Here is an 18,023-nt window from a genome sequence, read left to right on the forward strand (position 1 = left end):
GCGGGCTGTGTGCTCAGCGGAGGAGGCAGAGTGGAGGTGATCTGGGGCGGGGAGCGGTTCCCCTGTGCGCCCCCCTCCCTGTTACTGCGGGTGGCCCTCCCTGTGCCCCCCCCCCCGCCCCAGCTCACCTCCACTCCACTTCCTCACCTGAGCAGGCTTTTAGGCGCCCTCAACCACTAGGTGCCCTAGGCGGCCGCCTAGTTTGCCTAAATGGTTGCACCGGCCCTGCCCACATGCTGCAGAGTTCTCTGATAAGAGAGAGCAGAACGTAGCTGGACATTGCTGGACACACAGTATTTGATCTAAGGTGGTTTTTAAGCACATTGAAATGTGAACTTTAAATTTGAGAAATGGAGCTACAAGGAAGATGTAGAACAGTGCGAGGCTCCTGCCTGACTGGAATCATCATGTAACACAGGAGATTTGTCTAAGAATATCAATACAGGGGTTAAACCCAATAAAGTGCAAGAACTCTAGATGTGTCACTTGGTAAATATAAAAAATGTTTTCATAAAAATTAGCATATATATTCACGCTTTCTCCCCATTGTGCTTGGTAATGTATTGAAACCCAAAGATAAGAGCTTTAAGTAACCAAATACTAGCTTAACCCTAAATAATCCTTTAACACTGAACAAAACCTGCTTAAGCGCCACAGAAAGAGCTGAGCATTCAAACCAGAAACCCATTCACCCCCTTCTTGTCAGCTGTTGGGAATGAGCCACATCCACCCTAATTGAATTGGCCTCGTTAGCACTGACCCCCCACTTGGTAAGGCAACGCCCATCTTTTCATGTGCTGTATATATATACCTGCTACTGTATTTTCCACTCTATGCAGCTTATGAAGTGCGTTATAGCTCACAAAAGCTTATGCCCAAATAAATTTGTTAGTCTCTAAGGTGCCACAAGGACTCCTCGTTGTTTTTACTGATACAGACTAACACGGCTGCCACTGAAACCTGTCACCATTTAGTCTGATAATGCAAATTACACCCAATTACCAGCCAGGCAGGCCCTGCAGAGACCAACTAGTCAGCCTCAGCTGGTCTGGCTGACAGCCTGATGCACATACCCTGGCACCAATTCCTGGTGCCGTGGCACATTTACAGACCCTGGTGTTGCTGAGGCAATGTGAGGGACAGGGCGCCCCCTCCAGGAGATACCCCTGTATAGATACTCCTTCCTTGGAGGTTTTTAAGGCCCGGCTTGACAAATCCCTGGCTGGGATGATTTAGTTGGGAATTGGTCCTGCTTTGAGCAGGGGGTTGGACTAGATGACCTCCTGAGGTCCCTTCCAACCCTGATATTCTATGATTCTATGATAGCAGGCCTTCCACATGGCCTCACAGCTTCCCCCGGATACAGGGGTTGGAACAGCCCAGGAGAGAGAGCGAGTGCATGAGCGCGCGTTGATACACTTGTGTGGCAAGGCTTCGTCAGGGTCTCAGTGTTGTACCTGCACCCCTTGGAGGGAGGCTCGGGAAGTGTGATAATAGCAGAGGTAAGGTTATTCCCCTCACTCTTTTGCAGAGCTCACATCCTTCCTTTCCTTCTATTCTCTCTCCTCCTCCTTCCCCAGACTTGTAGCTCATGGAGTCAAGGCTACAGGAGCTACCTAGGAACAAACTCCAACACAAACAGAGGTAACGATCAGCACCTAGCTGGATACAGCACTCTGGGCTTTTCCACAGGGGTGGGAGTGGCCCTGGGGGAAATATTCCTGTGCAACGGGGCTTCCTCAGGGCTCTCCTGTTCCTGCTCCCTTCACTCTCTGTATCAGCCCTGCTCAGTCTGCACCAGGAGCCGGGGTCGAGTACCCCTGCTGGTGTCCTGGGCAGCTCCTTAACTCCTCCGAGGGAGGTGCTCCGGGCACAGTCTCTGCAGTCAATTCAATGATCTCTACGAGTGTTGCCAAAGCACAGGAAAAAGCCAGACGCCTCAGGCATCTGCCAGAAGCATGTGACATCAACCCAGGACAGATCAGACACTGCCTTTGGGGGTTGTTCCCTTGGGCCCTTTATCAACCCTGTGTATTCCTGACCGGGTGTCATGCCATGCCATGCCATGCCATCTCTCTCCTGTCTCAGGCATAGTTTTTCCTAGTTGCTTTTCAATTTGTAACCCGCAACCGCATTCCAGACAGGTGAGTTTCAAGCTTGCTGATAAACATATGTCCGTGTAATTACGCCACTCAGTGGTGAATCCACAGTTATACCAACCGCCCCCCTGTTATGCTATACAACGCACACGGGATCTTTTATACGAGAAGGCAAATATGCCACATTTATTGAAAATACAACAGTTAGCATATGCTTTTCACACACACACACACACACACACACACACACACACACACACACACACAGTCCTGCCAGTTGATGTTTATGGTTACCAGTCTGTTGTAGCTCGAGTCAATCTAATGGCCAGTTACATTGAGCACGAGTGTGGAGCTGGGCTCTTGTCAGTCACAATCCGATGCTCCCAGGCTTTGCAGGACTGAACCCAGAGTTCCACGGCAAAACACCCCAGCTTTATAGTTGTAAATTCCCATTTGAGTCCATGCATTTTGCAATGTCATCCTGTAATTATTAGTCCTTAAGTGGTGTTATTATTTGATGGTTATTGTTGGGCTTCCCATTGTTATCTCCTATTTGTTGTCTCGCCTTTGGGGCTGCCTGCCTTACCTCTGAGGTCGACAATGCTGTTAACATGTTTAGCATTGGATACAATGGATGTTTTCTGATTGTCTCCTGGTCTTTCCAAGTCTCTCACTTTTTCTTGACCATCTGGACATTTGTGATGGCTTTCACACCTTATCTTTTCCTGATGCATGAATTCCTTATTCACACAAACTATCTCTTACAGAAACCTTCAAAGGTATACAGACAGCAGTATTGTATATTCAGCAGAATACATTGTAAATCAAGCCTTGCTAAATCTTATAACTAAAACAATTCACATTGGGGCTTCAGGCCCTCAACGTTTCTCTAATCTTCTTAACATAGACACAATACAAGGTCCTGTCTTTTACTTACTAAAACCTTAAAACAAAGAAATGTATATTTAACTAGAGTGCCTAATTTGTAATACATTATAGGAAACCATAGTAGACATTATAACTTATTTTAAAACAAAAGGGTGACCATAATCAGTCATAAGAATTGTTCTGGTCTGTCATTCCTTTTTGCTATTCAAAAAGGGTGGCTGGCAGAATGAAATCAAATCATACATTAATTCTCATAGTACAATTATAAAATCCTGCTCCTACACCCCCTGGTGTAGACAGTGCTATGTTGACGGGAGGGCTTTCTCTTGGGGAGGTGGGGTACTATTTGCATTAGCTCACCCATTTGTTGACTTCGCAGTGTTGAGAAGGATGCAGGGCGAGTTGCCCTGGGGGAGCAGGCGTGGGCAGAAGGCTGTTTGTGGCAGTGCTGAGCACACTAAAGACAGGGCCTAGCCACATTATGCTCCCATGCAAGTGCTGTTCCCATTGACCTTTTCTTCTATGGCACTGACTCTAAGTCCTGCCTGAATCTTTGCAGTCCTATTTCCACAGAGGGATTGTGTAGTTTTGGAGCTTCACTGGTAGCTTTCACTTGCCATGTGCTCAGCACACCTGGATCCCATCAGACATTTACCATTGTTGAATAGGATTCTGCTATGACTAGAGAAGGCTGAAACTTTAGGGGTTGAGGAACGTGGAAGCCAGATCAGAACATCCAAAGTTTTGCATTTACCAGGCCCAAACCCTTCCTGGTTTCCCATCTCTTTAGAGCAGAGATTAACAAGAGACATCTATCTGAACACTGAAACCTCAGGCTAAGGATAAAATGGGGTTGGGATCTGAATTAGCCCTAGGCTTTGATTTTGCAAATCTGGAGCCAAAGCCACCTCCAGATTTTGTTTCTAATATAGTTTGGGCCAAATCTCAGCTGGTGCAAGTCAATGGCGGTACACTGATTTATGCCAGATGAGCATGTGGCCCTGCGTATCTATATCACAGAGAGAATGATGGTGATGAGGTAGTTTTGAACCTTCTGTTCTATTTGAATGCATGGCTCAGACCTATTGTTCAAAAATATCAGTGCAGTCAACATTTTCCTGTCCTCTTTTCCCTCCCTTCTCTTTCCATTTGTATCCACATTTTCTGTCTTGGCAATTTCCTTCTCACCCTCCAGCAGATCATTTTAAAAACAGTTTCAAATATTTAAGTTATTGCTTCTTCAGTAGCAATTCTTCCTCTTTCCAGTAGCATAAACTGAATGAGTAAGAGGCATATCTAAGATACACAAGTGCTTCTTATCTCAGAACATTTCTGATGTCTCACCTTGGAAAAAAGTGGTTAGAAAGGGAGATGTAACAACCGGGACACAGAAAATAGGAGTTTCATTGTGGAAAGTCATTCTGAGCAAAGTAGAATAGTGGATGACGTGGTTCTTAGTTACCTATAAAGGAACCTGTAGAGTCAGAGGGGTGTACTAAGATGAGAAACAGAAACGTGGGCTGCTAGGAGGGACCTATGCTGATCACCGGATAGTCCCCTGGCTCCTGCTTCGCAAGGCGACTCTCCCACAGGCTGCACTTTCTGCCAGTGAGAGCTTACAAAGCCATGCCAATTCACAGAGGAAAGGAAAAAGGAGAGGACCAAGACTCTGATTTAGAAAAGCAATGTTGGCATCCTACTGAAGTCTGTGAAGGCTCAGCACATGCATAAATGCTTTGCTGATCAGAGATGGCCCTTATCATATATTCAAGTGCTCTCCTGAATCTGGGCCTGAATCGGGGCAGGAAGGGGGTAGAAGTGGCAGGGTTTAAAAAAAGAGAGAGAGAGAGAGCCTAGTACCGAGGCCTGCAGTTACAGTGCCTCAGGAAAGGACAGCTGCAATAGCACCACTGTGCTTTATTGACTGTTCTTTCCTAGGCACCTTAATGTTGTTACAATCTAGCCTAGCCCGGACACATGCATGAGAGATCAGTCAGGCCAGGGATGCCTGCTGTGCAGGTAGAGCTGTCTTATTCTACAACAGAAAGGGAAGCCAACAATACAGAGGTGAAGAGTGTCCCAGGTTCCAAGGCCAGAAGGAAACACTGTGATCATTTAGTCTGACCTCCTGTGTTATGTGGGCTAAACGACCCCCCAAACTGCGGACAGGATTCAAATCTGCACAGGGAAATCCTAGTGGATTTCAGGCCCAATGCCTTAAGCACTCAGCTAGGAAATGTACAGGTACAGCCACTTTTACTCTCTCCACTAAGGAAGCAGAGAGATTTGAGCTCACAACCACAACCACTGGAAGCAGGAACCATAACCCTATGCAACTAAGCCAATTTGTCCTCCTCCCACTGGTGGAGTAGAAGGACCTCTTTAGTGCAACTCCACCTCAACACCAGCAGCATGAAGGTGAAAAATGCAGCAAAATATATTTTCTTCTTTCCTGATTTTCCAGTGTTGAGTCTTTGGTGGAGATAAATGGCAGGCGCGCTGTTGAATCCTAGGAAATAAGTGCTTGCTCCTTGTAATCCTCCCATTTCTTTGTTGAAAGGTGAAGATCGTTGTCAATCACTTTCCCAGCTTTGCTTGTTTTTCTTTCTACACAAGCAGATTTCATAATATCACAAACACTTGGTTCAGAGTCACGGTATTAAATGGCACTGTCAGACTGTGCACAGGAACAAGATTCTTGCTATTCCTCTTATTCTTCATGGTGGTTACAAGTAGCAGCTGTTGTCTTGTGCGATCTGTGAGTACTGACTATTTTGCTCCGCATCCATATGTATTGAGATTGTTATATGCAGCTATGTAATTATTCTCCACTGTCCTAGGCAGATGGAATGTAATTGTTTAAATTGTATCCTGCGTACACACTTGTTCATCATCCTTTATTCAATTTCAACAATCTGAAAGGCTGCTGGAAATGACTCTGGTTTGTGTTAGCCCTAATTGCAGAGTTCAGCGATAGTGGTGAAATCTCCCTCAGCGTGTTTCGTTTGTTACAAACTGATGGGAACATGTGAGACAGCAACAAATGGAGGCACCTTGTTTCTCAGGGCTTCCTTATTTTCCTTCCTTTCCTAACTGTTGCTGAATCTTCAAAAACTCACAGCAGGCACTTTCTCTGCATGCAATACTGAGTGGCAATGAAATGTAATACTGGATGACAGCTGGGTCTATAGCACTATAGAAAGTCACAGGTACAGCTAACTAAATTTCATGCATGCAACTTCCATTCAACGTTTTGAAAATTCAGCCCTCTATCACTTTGAATTCCAAAATAATTTCCCCAGAGGGCTCTATTGATGGCCCTTTCATTATCCCAGCCAAGGAGTAGTATTTCTCTGAGCCTGAACAAAATTATAGCCATGAGTTGGCCCCAGAAATCTGGGGATATTCTTTAGAAGACAATCATTGAGATTCCTTGAAGTGGCACCTATAAGGGAAACATTGAAATAAACTCCCTGTAACACTGTTCCTTTCTCTCCCACACTGTCTACACCATTAACATGTCTATCTCCTTTTTATGTGGTGAAGCAAATAAACTCTGACCAAATTGAATCATATTCTATCAGTCAATCTGTCATTGAGGCTAAGCAACAGGTGTTCAATGTGCTTTTAAATATGGTGAAACTTCATATGCAAGCTCAAGGGTGTTATAAACATTAAGTGTGAATAATAATATTGAAATAGCACCTTTAGTTAAGATGCTTATGTAAATAAGGAATGTTCATATACAAATCTTTATGCAATTTTTTTGATCAATTGAAATGAAACACCAATAGAAAGTATTTTAAAAAAACATATGGTTTCTCTTTTCCATACACTTACTTATGGATGTGAAGATTAAAGACCAAGAAATGTGTGCTATGAATTTCTTTTTTAAAAAAGCGACTTGTTTTTCATTCTGTTCTGTAAATTGATTGCACTCAGACCATTGGCAGATAATCATGCTGCAGATTTTAAGTGCACAAGAAGGTCTCTTGTTTTGATAGAAGAGTCCTTAAAATATTGTAAAATGTATCTGCTCTAAATGCATTAGCAATAGGGTATGTTTCTACATGCAGGCAGGAGAATACTGAGGAGTACAGGGGCATCTGCCTGAGCATCGTTAAAGCATTTAGAGACCGACCCATTTCCAAAATCTTCCCACAGACAGAAGGCCCTTTTGGAACACAAGAAATAATCCAGATTTGGGGAATGGTTATTTATTCTAGAGATTACACTGAGTGAAGTCCCTTCTGAAAGGCCCTCAGACGCTTGGGCTTGTTATTCAAACAACACTCACAATATAAAACAAGAAAACAAAACCTGTCCAGCAAGCTCCTCAGCTAGCTCTTTTAAAACTCTTGAATGCAAGTTATCTGGACTCGCTGACTCCAAAGTGTCTAACTTTAACAGCTGCAGTTTAACAACCTCCTGGGATACCAATGGAATGGAAAGAGTGTTCTCATCATATAATGAGACTACTTTATCTGTTTTGTCCCCAAACATAGAACAAAAATACTGATTCAACATTTCTGCTTTTTCTACATTGTTAGAAATTGATAATTCCACAATTTCCATCTAGTAATGGACCAATACCATTGTTAGGATTCTTTTTGTCCCTAACATACTTAAACTCTTCTGTTGATAGAATGTTCAATGTGTCCCTTTGCTTCCCTTATCAATTTTCTACAATTCCTAGCTTCTGATTTATATTCATTACTCTCAACTTCCCCTTTCTTCTATTTTTTATAGTTGCCTTCACTTCCCGCTAAACCAGGTCATTTTTTAAGCCAAGATGAGCTTCTTCCTCAAATTGTGGCATTGTAGCTTTTGGGGCATCTAGTAAAGTGTTCTTAAGCAATTCCCAATTATTATTCACATTTTTAATTAAATTCTTCCTCCCAGATAATTTGGCTCATAATTGTTTTTCCATTACAGAATATTGCAAAGGGCTGTGGCAGGCAGGCCCAGGGGAGATGGTGAGATGGTGGGGGTATATGTGTATGAGACATACTCCAAGGCCAAGTGGAATCATTCCATTCATTTCAGTGAGCTTTGAAACAGGCTTTTTACAGGCTTTTGAATGTCTGGTGCATCTGTTCTGCTTCCTTTCCTCACCCGCCCCCCCAGGGAAGTCCTTTGTCCTAGCTTCCCCACTCTCAGGCAGCCACTGCCTCCCTTCATTAGGGAAAATGGCAGGTATGGGGTTCCATGGTAACATGAGCTTCATTTGGATCTTGTCAAAGAGAGTTAACAAACCCAGCTTAACTGCGCTGAGATTCTCCCACTCAGACAATGCCCAGAAGACTATAAGATGTTCTTGCCTACAATGTTATACAGAAATGACCATTAATGTTGCTCTGTTCTCAAGAAAGAACTCTGAGAAAATTTCCATGTCCCCTGGCTTTTTTTCCTATAGAAATCTTATTGTAATTATGACATTTTATTGTGTGGAAAGAATTATTCACTTCTGTGAGTCTTTCTTGTCCATATGCTAGTGCGCAGGCAGACTGCACAGGACACACATTTTGTGAGCCACATGTAGAAAACATGACTCAAACCCCATCAAATGCAGGATGGGGAATTGTAATACAACAGGACTGACCTTGCTCTCCACTATTCAAATTGACTAAAATCACATGTTAGTCTTTTAAATAGGGCTACCATACGTCCGGGTTTCCCCAGACATGTCCAGCTTTTCGCTCTTTAAATAGCTGTCCGGGGGGATTTCTAAAAATCTAAAAATGTCCGGGATTTCCCCCCGGTTGGCTATTTATCGACCGAAAAGCGGCTGACAGGGCGGCCGAGCGCCACTCGCATTGGGGCCTCGGCAGCCAAAGCCCCTTCCCGGCTCCCCTCATCCCCTACAGCCTTATCACGCCGCCCGGCAGCGCTCAGGCGGGGCGCTCCTTGGGGCGCGGAGCCAGACACCTGCTCTAAGCCGAGCGGCACGGTAAGGGGGGCGGGGAGTTGGAGAAGGGGAGCAGTCAGGGGACAGGGAGTGGGGGGGGGGTTGGATGGGTTGGGAATTCGGGGGGAGCTGTCAGGGGGGCAGGGGTGTGAAGAGGGGTTGGGACAGTAGGGACAGAGGGGGTTAGATGGACCGGCGGTTCTGGGAGGGCTGTCAGGGGGCGGGAAGTGGGAGGGAGTGGCTAGGGGGTGGGGCTACCCCCCAATGGAGTGTCCTCTTTTTTGAAAGTTCAGATATGTTAACCCTACTTTAAGGCCTAACTGTGTCCAGCTCTACATGGGCGATTCATTAAAAAGTGCACTTTCTTCCTCTACAGATCCATATCCTGGGTGGATCCGGAGTCAGATTTGATTACCTGAATGGTCAAATCAAAAAGTTCCTATTCCTCTTGCTCCCTTATGCCCTGCAGAGCAAAGACAGGTATGAGGGAAGGAATAGGGTTCCATTATGACTCATTAGTCATCAACTAAATTGTTCCTTAAGTTGTGTGTGCAGGGCCAGATTCTGCCCAGATTATAACTGTGCAGTTGCATAGCCATCAGTGAGGATGTCTAGGTAACTCAGGGCAGAATGTGAAGGGAATTTAGGTGCACCGGAGTAACCAAATGCAGAGTGTTCCCTACAGAGTGTTTATTAAGAACATAAGTACATAAGAATGGCCATACTGGGTCAGACCAAAGGTCCATCAAGCCCAGTATCCTGTCTTCTGACAGTGGCCAATGGCAGGTGCCCCAAAGGGAATGAACAGACAGGTTATCATCAAGTGATCCATGCCCTGTCACCCAATCCCAGCTTCTGGCAAACAGAGGCTAGGGACACCATTCCTGCCCATCTTGGCTAATAGCCATTGATGGACCTATCTTCCATAGAATCATAGAATATCAGTGTTGGAAGGGACCTCAGGAGGTCATCTAGTCCAAACCCCTGCTCAAAGCAGGACCAATCCCCAACTAAAGCATCCTAGCCAGGGTTTTGTCAAGCCGGGGTCTTAAAAACCTCTAAGGAAGGAGATTCCACCACCTCCCTAGGTAACCCATTCCAGTGCTTCACCACCCTCCTACTGAAAAAGTTTTTCCTAATATCCAACCTCCCCCACTGCAACTTGAGACCATTACTCCTTGTTCTGTCATCTGCCTCCACTGAGAACAGCCTAGTTCCATCCTCTTTGGAACCCCCTTTCAGGTAGTTGAAAGCAGCTATCAAATCCCGCCTCATTCTTCTCTTCTGCAGAAGAAACAATCCCAGTTCCCTCAGCCTCTCCTCATAAGTCATGTGCTCCCGCCCCTTAATCATTTTTGTTGCTCTCCACTGGACTTTCCAGTTTTTCCACATCCTTCTTGTAGTGTGGGGCCCAAAACTGGACACAGTACTCCAAAGGAGGCCTCACCAATGTTGAATAGAGGGGAATGATCACGTCCCTCGATCTGCTGGCAGTGCTCCTACTAATACAGCCCAATATGCCATTAGCATTCTTGGCAACAAGGGCACATTGTTGATTCATATCCAGCTTCTCATCCACTGTAATCCCCAGGTCCTTTTCTGCAGAACTGCTGCCTAGCCATTCGGTCCCCAGCCTGTAGCAGTGCATGGGATTCTTCCATCCTAAGTGCAGGACTCTGCACTTGTCCTAGTTGAACCTCATCAGGTTTCTTTTGGCCCAATCCTCTAATTTGTCTAGGTCCCTCTGTATCCTATCTACCACTTCTCCCAGTTTAGTGTCATGAATCTATCTAGCTCCCTTTTGAACCCCGCTATGGTATTGGCCTTCACAACACCCTCTGGCAAGGAGTTCCAGAGGTTGACAGTGCATTGCATGAAAAAAATACTTTCTTGTGTTTGTTTTAAACCTGCTACCTATTAATTTCATTTGGTGACCCCTTGTTCGTGTATTATGAGAAGGAGTAAATAACACTTCCTTATTTACTTTCTCTATACCACTCATGATTTTATAGACCTCTATCATATCCCCCCTTAGTCGCCTCTTTTCCAAGCTGAAAAGTCCCAGATGATGATGAAATACCAGCCAGAAAGAACACGACTGATTTTTAGATCCCAGAGTGATTTTGAAGGGCTTGCAGTTTTGAAAAACAAACACAAACATTGTCACTGGTGAGTTGATCTGACAACTAGTGAATCAAAGTAATCCCTATGTTTGTAGGGAATGATTCTCCAGGCCAACGCTTCACTTTGACAGAAACATTAGAGGGTGTGGCCAACTCACAGATACCCAGGATGAGATATTCCAGACAACACATGGCACACAGGGATTGTAATGGTGAAAACTTTATCAGGAAGGGTGCTGGTATTTCTGACTGTGACAGCATAGCATCATTCACACTGGTCCCTGCTGGCCTTCAGCCATGCTTGAGATTCTACAAACATGCCTGACTGTCCTTGAATTTACTGTGTCCTGGAAGCAGTAATTTCAGGACTGGTATAATAAATTTGTAAATATTGCCAGGTAGTATTTACAGACACACTTGGGCCCTGGGTTATACCTCCAAGAGCCTCCAGTGGGTCTGGCTCTGCTCTCAGGAAATGGGCACAAACACAGACTTTGTGGGAAAAGAATAAATGGACACAAATCAGACGTCAAGAATTATAACATTCAAAAACCAGTCAGAGAACACTTCAACCTCCCTGGTCACTCAATTACAGACCTCAAAGTCGCAATTCTCCAACAAAAATAACTTCAAAAACAGACTCCAACGAGAAACTGCAGAACTGGAATTAATTTGCAAACTGGACACCATTAAATTAGGCTTGAATAAAGAATGGGAGTGGATGGGTCATTACACAAAGTAAAAACTATTTCCCCATGCTAATTTTCCCCCTACTGTTACTCACACCTTCTTGTCAACTGTTGAAAATGGGCCATCCTGATTATCACTACAAAAGTTTTTTTTTCCTCCTGCTGATAATAACTCACCTTAACTGATCATTTTCATTATAGTTGGTATGGCAACACCCATTTTTTCATGTTCTCTGTGTATATATATCTTCCTACTGTATTTTCCACTGCATGCATCCGATGAAGTGGGTTTTAGCCCATGAAAGCTTATGCTCAAATAAATGTGTTAGTCTCTAAGGTGCCACAGGTACTCCTCGTTCTTTTTGTGGGAAGAATGACCCACGTACCAGAGGATCTCTCTTTTCTAATGCAGAAGGCACACAATTGCTACTTGCCAAAGCTGAATCACATATGCCCAAAGCTGTGATTGTGGAGATTTTCTTTGCAAAGGGAGGGGGGGGGGAGGGTGGTAAAAAAAGGAAACAGAAAAAGAAGGGCAAAAGCATTTTCTGCAAACTATAACAGTGCAATTTCTATAATTACATGTCATCACACGCTGACCTTTCAGTGCCCTCAACAGCAAAAATCAGTTTCTGAACACTTTTAAAAGATTTATCAATTAAGTAAAATCTCACTTGAAAAATAAAAGCTTATTGTGGGGATTGGTCCTGCTTTGAGCAGGGGGTTGGACTAGATGACCTCCTGAGGTCCCTTCCAACCCTGAGATTCTATGATTCTATGTGCGGAATAAAAGCCTTCATATCAAACTGCGTGTGTTTTTCCTGGCTTTCTAGCAGAGAAGCAAAGTATCCAAATAAGCACAAACCAGGTTACAGGACTGCCCCACATACAGGAAGAGGCCATTTAACACATTTCTACCCTAACAGTAACCATTCTAGTGCAAAACAGACAGGACTTCCTGGGACAGGGACATCTGACATGTTCCCTCCACAAAAGGATCCAGCTAGAAAAATTAAGCTGAGTGCACAGGCCTCTGAGAGGTCCAGCCGCATGAAGCCCTCTAGCCCAGTCTCTGTTGGGCACAATTTCCAAAGATCCAGCAATTCTCATGATTTAGCCCCCAAGTGAGGTGTCAGCCTGGGAAACTTCACCCCCTCTCCATATTTTTCCCCTCCCCCACTCACTATCCTGGACCTCAGAAACTTGTATCGAAAGAGGTACACACCTGTAAAGAGTCTCAGATTTGATGAGCTGCCAAACAATTTAGGTGACGACTTGCTGACCAGCTCCAGACACAGCACACCCTGACACCAGCTCGTTCTGTTGACAATATGGTAGGGTTACCCCATTATAAGCAGAGTAAAAAATGAAGCAAAGTTAATGTGTTTTGTTCTTCACAATGTAATGATGAAAAATGGTCAAAGAAAAGTAATCTAAACTTAATGCTGATTAAGTTGCAAATAAAATACAAAAAAAAAATTACGATGAACAACATGGTAGAGTAACTTTATCTTGGTAAAATTATATTTGCAAATTAGACACTAGATAGTTGCAATTAATTAAATGCTGACTATATTTTAAGCCCTGTTCTAGTAAATGCCAATAAAATCACGGGAACCCCTTAGGAAATTGTGATTAGCTCATAACCAATATTATGCTGTGTAAATAAAAATAGATCAGGCACTGTGGGTTAAGATGAAATCTCAAGATCAATACCACATTTATAGAGACCTTACGAATTAAATTGTTAAAGTGTACCATTAACATTCAGGGAATAATATATGTTAAGCAAGGTTATTAACAATATTGCGTGACTAGTCACAGACAAACACCTTGGTTTTTGCCAAGGAAACCTATGGACATTTATAAATTATTCATTGAGATATAAGCACATTATTTACATGCAGGATATCAAATCTATTAACACTGACTGTGCAATTACTTTTAAATGATATATGTAAATATCATGCTGTTTGTCTACATGAGTGTTAACTTATCCTCCAAAGAAAACAGGAGGAAAACAAAACCCAAGAGAAAGACTTCATTACCATAAAATAAAAGGAAGAGGCTGGATTAATGAAGATGAAATCCCAGCTCTCTAGTAGCCTCTATGCCCACTTATCATAATTCAGAATCAATAAACAATAGTGTTTTCTTTGACAATGTAAAATGCAATCTCTGGCTTTCCTGTCATTTCTAACTAACATGCTTTCAATAGCCACTGTCCTATTCCCCCAAGAGCTCTAGAGTGTGATACATGCATATGGATGATGAACTGCAGAGAAGATATCAGGGGGATTCCACCAAGCCTGCTACAGAATGAAGACTCAGACAGTGGGGATAACATTTATAAGAAAGACCCAGATTTAGGGGCAGGTGACCCAGGTGACTGCCTGGGGTGCCGGGCTGGGGGGCGCCGGGCTCGGGGTGCTGTTTTTGTGGTTAGTGACAAAAGGGAAAATGGAATCTTTGAAGTAAAATGTTTCAGGTATTCTGTATGTGGATTCATTTGTCACTGACCTCCTAGAATGTTCTGGACCATTGTAGAATCTCGTGGAACCTTCCAGACTTTGAGAACTACATTTTCCTTGAACCTCCTAGAACGTTGTCAGCCATGCCCTGGTGGATATATAAGGGGCAGGGCGGGGCGTCACCAGTCAGTCTTATATAACAGGGATAAATCATGTATGCAAATCGTGCATCAAAGTCATGAAATGGGTTACGAATGTAATACAAAAATAAGGTATTCAAAAGTTTAACAAATGGAGGGGGGGTGTGCAGAAGATGCTCCTTGCCTGGGGCACCATTTGGTTTAGGGCTAGCCCCATTTATAACCCTGTCTTACAGGAAAAGTTAGCAATTTATAGTGTTGATTCAGTGCAGTTTCATAGACTTTAAGGCCACAAGGAACTATTAGAACATCTACTCTGACTAGGGTGACCAGATGAGGGGAAGAAAATATCGGGACACATGGGGTTGGAGAGCAGCAGAGAGAAAAAAAAAGGCACGAGTCCTGCCGGCTGAGAAAAAAAAAAAACCCAGTGCTGCCGGCAGATATCGGGAGACAGACACCAAAATATCGGGACGGTCCCGATTTTATCAGGACGTCTGGTCACCCTAACTCTGACCTTTGGTATAACACAGGCCATTAAATTTAACCCAGTTACCTTGTATTGAGCCCAATAACTTGGATTAGACTAAAGCAATGAATGTCACTTAAACACCTGAGTATTTGCTTTGTGAGCGCAGTCGCTGGTGCTTGGGTGTTCAATTACATTAACTGTGCCCACAGTTATTGGCACATACAATTTTATGGGCACAGAAAGGTAGGCCAATTCTGAGGTGACCCCGAATACATCATTCAGATGTTTTTCATGCAACATGGGAAAGATAACTTCTCCAAGGCAGAGGGAGATAGGGAAACCCAAGCACCTCTCAGTTCTCTAAAGGTACACCTATACTGCAATAAAAAAACCCTGTGACACAGTCTTAAAGCCCTGGTCATTTGACTCAGACTTGCAGGGCTACAAAGAGCAGTGTGGACATTCACACTCGGGCTGGAGCCTGGGCCCTGGAGACCCACTCCCTTAAGAGAGTTTCAGAGCCTGAGCTCAAACAATTTTTAGCCCCACTGTCCAAGCCCTGCAAGCCCAAGTCAGCTAACCTGGGCCAGCTGTGGCCGTGTTGTGGGTCTTTTATCGCACTATAGATGGACCCTATGGCTTTGATGCCAAACTGACGGTGGAACTAGTCAAACACAGAAACTGCAGCAGTGCGGCCTCTCTTAGTGATGGATGCTCTGACTGCCCTAGTTATTAAGTGACGGAATGTGTTTAGGATATTTCCCAATAATTGTGACTTTTTCTAATGTATATCATCAATAGTTCACCAATCAAGCACAGTCCCAGCTGATATTCTAGGTATGTACTACACACACTAATAAAGTCTTGCAAGCAACTGTCAAAGAATAGGCTTGAGGCTCAGTGGTTACACCAAGGGACAATCTAAATCACCAAAATGTCTTCTTATATTTACTTATGATCATCAATTCTTTCATACCTTGCACATTTATCACTCTTCTTGTACTTCTCCAAGATATAAGGATGTACTTGTCTCTGAGGCACTCCTATTTTTGAGTGGATTGGTCCAAAAGGGGCAAGTTTAAAGTATCAAAAGCAATTTCTTAAAGTTACAGTTTTAAATCTCTCTGAGGTCAATTTGCTTGGACTTAGACATGAGAGCATGCCTTCATTCAAAAATACGGTCATTTGATGTATCAGAGAGTGTAGACTTAATCAAGAGAACCTCCAGTTATTTATGTTAAAGAACAGAAGGGGAAATACAATCTTTGAAATCTCACCACTTCCTCTTATCCTCTTAACTCTGGGACGTGAGGAGAATCCTTTCCACCTGGCTGGTCCAGGTGTCTGTCGCACTTGGGATTCTGCAACTTCCTTATGGTCTCAGTCAACAACGGGGTGACATCAGTTTTGCAAAAAACCCAGTTTCAGGGCTCATTGTAGGGGGCACCCTCTCACGCGTACTGGACGGGTGTCAAATGAGTGTTCAGATTGCAGCTCTCTGTTTATCTGCTGCTTCCATTGATATCCAGTAGATGACAATGTTGTACAAAAAATTCTTTATCCTTTTCTTGTCAGAGATTTTTTATGTTGGATTTATCTCAAGGATTTCATTTCAATATTAGCCCACATTGTTAACTGGAATTTCCCCCTTTTTAAGCAATCCTTTTTTTAATCGTCAAAATTATACCCCAATTTAGATCTATCAACATTCCTTCTTTCTGGTCCCATGCAATTCCTTTTATTTCTAAAACAGAGTATACATGATGTAGTATCATAGAACTGGAAGGGACCTCGAGAGGTCACCTAGTCCAGTCCCCTGCACTCATGACAACACTAAATATTATCTAGATCATACCTGACAGGTGTTTGTCTAACCTGCTCTCAAAAATCTCCAATGATGGCGATTCCACAACCTCCCTAAGCAATTTATTCCAGGGCTTAACCACACTGACAGTTAGGAAGTTTTTCCTAATGTCCAGCCTAAACCGTCCTTGCTGCAATTTAAGCCCATTGCTTCTTGTCCTATCCTCGGAGGTTAAGGAGAAGAATTTTCTCCCTCCTCCTTGTCACAACCTTTTATGTAATTGAAAACTGTTATGTCCCTTCTCAGTCTTCTCTTCTCTTCTCCAGACTAAACAAACCCAATTTTTTCAATCTTTCCTCATAGGTCATGTTTTCTAGACCTTTAATAATTTTTGCTGCTCTTCTCTGGACTTTCTCCAATTTGTCCACATCCTTCCTGAAATGTGGCTCCCAGAACTGGATACAATACTCCAGTTCGGCCTAATCAGCATGGAGTAAAGTGGAAGATTTACTTCTCATGTCTCGCTTTCAACACTCCTGCTAACACATGATGTTTGTTATTTTTGCAAGTGTTACACTGTTGACTCATATTTAGTTTGTGACGTACTCTGACCCCCAGATCCCTTTCTGCCGTGCTCCTTCCTAGGCCGTCATTTCCCATGTTGTAAGTGTGAAAGTGATTGTTCCTTCTCAAGTGCAGTACTTTGCATTTGTCCTGATTGAATTTCATTCTACTTACTTCAGACCATTTCTCCAGTTTGTCCAGATCATTTTGAATTTTAATTCTATCCTCCAAGGTACTTGCAACCACTCTGAGCTTTCTATCATGTGCAAACTTTTACGCCATTATCTAAATCATTGATGAAGATATTAAACAGAATCAGACCCAGAACTGATCCCTGTGGGACCAAACTTGATATGCCCTTCCAGCTTGATTGTGAACCACTAGCAACTACATTCTGGGAACGGTTTTCCAACCAGTTATGCACCCACCTTATAGTAGCTCCATCTAGGTTGTATTTCCCTAGTTTGTTTATGAGACAGTCATGTGAGGCACTATTAAAAAGCCTTATCAAAGTAAAGGTATAACACATCTACCGCTTCCCCCCATCCACAAGGCTTGTTACCCTATCAACGAAAGCTATTAGGTTGGTTTGACATGATTTATTCTTTGATATTTGATTTACAAGGCAAACAAGTGTATATTTTTGGGTGAAAACACATGATTTGGATTATTTTGGGTAACAGACAGTTTGCAATATTTGGCCTTCAATCTCACAGCAAGTTCCTTCTAGTTTGTTTAACTCGCAGCTTCCCCATCCATCTCTTGACCCACTTACACAGTGCACAATAGGCCACTTTGCATAGGAGGGCAGGATGTTACACTGCTTGGTAACTGCTGGGCATTCTTTTTATAGATTCATAGATTC

This window comes from Terrapene carolina, unplaced genomic scaffold, assembly GCF_002925995.2.
Source record: "Terrapene carolina triunguis isolate 2854851 unplaced genomic scaffold, T_m_triunguis-2.0 Scaffold237, whole genome shotgun sequence".
Lineage (NCBI taxonomy): Eukaryota > Metazoa > Chordata > Testudines > Emydidae > Terrapene > Terrapene triunguis.